This window comes from Hipposideros armiger, unplaced genomic scaffold, assembly GCF_001890085.2.
Source record: "Hipposideros armiger isolate ML-2016 unplaced genomic scaffold, ASM189008v1 scaffold_108, whole genome shotgun sequence".
Lineage (NCBI taxonomy): Eukaryota > Metazoa > Chordata > Mammalia > Chiroptera > Hipposideridae > Hipposideros > Hipposideros armiger.
Window position 1 is genome coordinate 2,275,824 of NW_017731458.1, and position 3,717 is coordinate 2,279,540.

The window sequence follows — 3,717 nt, forward strand, 5'->3', positions numbered from 1 at the left end:
AGCTGGGCTGCCGTGAGTTGCCGGCGACGGCGTAGGCTGCAGCCCCTGTGGCAGTGGGTTGCCATGGGCTACCGTGTGTAGCCATCAGCCAGCGTGAGCGGCCAGCAGCCGCAGTGAGCGGCCATCCAGAAGCCGGCGACTGATGTGCCTCACCCGAGAAGAGCGCAATGATGATGCCAACTTGGGCCAGTGAAACAACGTCCTCCACAACTAGAACGAAGAACAAAACGACAGCAACTTGTCTGTTCCCCTTCCCCAATTCCCCAGCACTGTTCCAATCCCCCCAATTCCCCAATAAAAATATTTTAAGAAAAAGAAACTGAGATGGGCAGCACCAGGGATGACGTGCCAACCTTTTAAAACTCAAGGATGGATGAGGAGGAAGCTGAAGGAACTTCCCCCAAGAAAAAGCATTCCCTTGCCTGGTTTCCTGACCTTAGCCAGTCTTCAGACCCAAAACCATTGATGACTAAAGAAGACTGGGTTTCCGGCAAGCATATATGTAATAATGAGCCCTCTAGTCCTCCCTGAATATACTCAGTATATATATATATACTTGGCAATTGGCAGAAGCCTGGAATCCGTTCCTTGGCCTGTGGAGTGAGAGCTGTAATAGTGGGGAAAGCCAAGTGGTGGAAGCTTCTGAGACTGTCCCTGCCAACCTAGCTACGATCCTACATGTTTAAAAATCTGAAACAGAGATTAGGGTGCAAGGGAGAACATCAGAGATTAGGGAGGATGTCAGAGATTAAGGTACATGTACAGAGTAGCTACTGTGGCAGGGATGGAGGCTATGCGTGGGCTCCCTCTCACCAAGGCTGATCTAGCTATGATGCCATCAAGTGCCCAACCTGCCAGAAACAGAGACCAAAACTGAGTCCTTGATAGAGCACCATCATCCCTCAAGAAAACCAACCAGCCAATTGATGGCAAGTTGACTTCTTCCACCATGGAAAGAAGAGTAATTTGTCTTGGGAAGAATATACCCACATTCTGCGTATGGGTTTGGTTTTCCTGCCCACTGGGATTTTTTTATTCTTTGGGGTTTTTTTGTTTTGTTTTTATTTGGTTTTGGTTTGTTTGTGTTTGTTTGTTTGTTTGTTTAGCCAGCAACATTATCTAAAGGCCTACAGAATATTTGATCCACTGACACAGGATCCTATATAACATAGCATTGGACCAAAGAAACCTCCTTACAGCAAAATAGGTTTGTGCAGCAGTGGGTACATCATGACCATGATTTCTATTGGTCCTATAACATACCACAATTTCTATTGTAGAGACTGCTGGCTCAGTAGAGTGACAAAATGGCCATTGGAAAGCCCTACAGAGGATCAATTTAAAGATGGTACCCTGAGAGGATGGGGCGCCATCCCATAAGACAAAGAATGCATCCTAACCCATGATCATTATGTTGCGCTGTGTCCCCAAGAGGTAGAATTCATGGATCTAGGAGCTGAAGGTCAGAAGGAGTGGCCCTGCTTAACCTCATCCCCAGTGATCCACTCGGGGAATTTGCTTCCCATCCCCACAACACTGGGCTCTGCAGATCTAGAAACCCTGCTTCTCAACTGGCAAACACGTCCACCAGGGGACACACAGCAACAGTCTCATTAAGTTATGGCTGCTTCCCAGTCACTTCAGGCTGCTTGTATTAAGACACCAACAGGCAAGGAAAGGAATCGCCATCTCAGCAGAGATAATTTCCCCTGATCATCAGGAAGTGGTAGAGCTGCTATTACCCAATGAGGGGCAGAGAAGGATATATTTGGTGATCCATGGGGCATCTATTGGTACTCACTTGTTCAGTTATGATGGTAAATAAACAAGTGTAGCAGCCACATCTGGAAAGGGCATGGTGACTAGAGGCTCAGACCCTCTCAGGGATGTGGGTTTGGGTCATCCTTCAGTGAAAGCCACTAAGACCACCAGAGATGCTCACTTATGGTCAGAGGACTCTAGAAAAGGTAGAAAAGGGATATGATCAATTGTGGTCCTAGGACCAGTGACAATGGTGAGAGCTGTTAAGTCTTCCTACTAACCTTACTCTCATAGATTTCTCCAAGAAAAGAGACCAACAAGAATCTTGTATGAACTGTTGCCAGAATTTATCATATGAAGAAAGTGGATCTGAGCAGTACAAGAGTTGGACAATAGTAGACAATGGTGTGCACGTCAGGACTGAAGCCCTCACTCTCTACCCCGACCCCTGATGCTGAAAGGGTGAGCAGCTAATCATCTGACTACAGAAGTTGCCATCAGTTGAAGAGAACCACCTCACCCAAGGTCATACCCCTGCCCCACGAGAGCCCACTTCTAGTCTAGGGAACCCCCACTTATTCAGGGGTCTAAAGGCTTGGCCCCTTTGCCTTAAGGTGGGTCTACTCCGAAGTGCCTTCTGAGCTCCAAAGCTCCTTAAGTGATTGGCTGAAGCCTTTGTGGCAACTATGTCTTTGTTTAACTTCTCCCTTTGGCTAATCCTGATTTCTTGCTCCCCCACAGGTGCACTTCACAATGAACTTCCTGTCTACAAATCTCTACCTCAGAGTCAGTTTCCACCCAAGACATCTGGGTTCAAATAACAGCACTACCTCTTACTAGCTATGTGACCTTGGCAAGTTAACTCACCACTCTACACCTCACTTTCCACATCTAGAAGTGCAACAATAATAAAAAGACCTGTGTTCATAGGCTGTCATTGGGTTAAAGGAAATAACACTTATAAGGGGCTTGGCATCCACAGTGCTTTCTCAGGTGGGGAGAGGAACACCAGAAAAGCTGGAATAGAAAAGGTCCAGTGTGACTCCTGAAAGAAAAAAAAAGAAATCGCAGTAGAGAGAGAGGGGAGTTTACACGTGATAGAAGAAGTGTAGGGAGCATTTTGGTAGAGGGAAATACAGCACACACTTCCAGCTGTGTAGCCATTGTTCTTTCCTTTCTCCCCCAGTTTTGTTGAGGGAACAGTGTGCCCACTTTCAAAAAATAAACAAAATTCCTCACCTTCCCAAACTCTTTCTGCTGAAGATGGCCAATTGACCCAGTTCTGCCAAGGAGATATAAACAGAACTCTACTGGGTGGTGTTTCCACAAAACTATTATGTTCCTGATATAAAAAAAGCTCTGCTGGCATGCACAAAACTTTTGTCATTTTCTTTTTCTTTTTTTTTTTTAAGATTTTTATTGGGGAATTGGGGGATGGGAACAGTGCTGGGGAATTGGGGGAAGGGGAACAGACAAGTTGCTGTCGTTTTGTTCTTCAGTCTAGTTGTGGAGGACGTTGCTTCACTGGCCCAAGTTGGCACCATCATTGCGCTCTTCCCAGGCGAGACAGATCAGTCCCCGGCTTCTGGACGGCCGCTCACGCTGGCTGCTGGCTACACACGGTAGCCCGTGGCAACCCACTGCAGCAGGGGCTGCAGCCTTCGCTGTCGCTGGCAACTCACGGCAACCCAGCTCCAGGTTGAGCTGTTGTTCAGCATCTTAGCTGTGGAGGGCAGTGTCACTGGCCCTTATACGTGGGATCCGAACCGGGGCCCTCTGGCGTCCCAAGCCAGGTCTTAACTAATGCACCACTCGGCCAGCCCCCTGTCATTTGTTTTTCATTCTTCTCCTTCCTCCCACTGAGAAGATGGGTGAAGCAGCCAGTTTGCAAAAGATGGAAACTAGAGAAAGCCTGGGTCCCTGACACTTCCTCGAGCAGTGATACCTGCCCTGAAC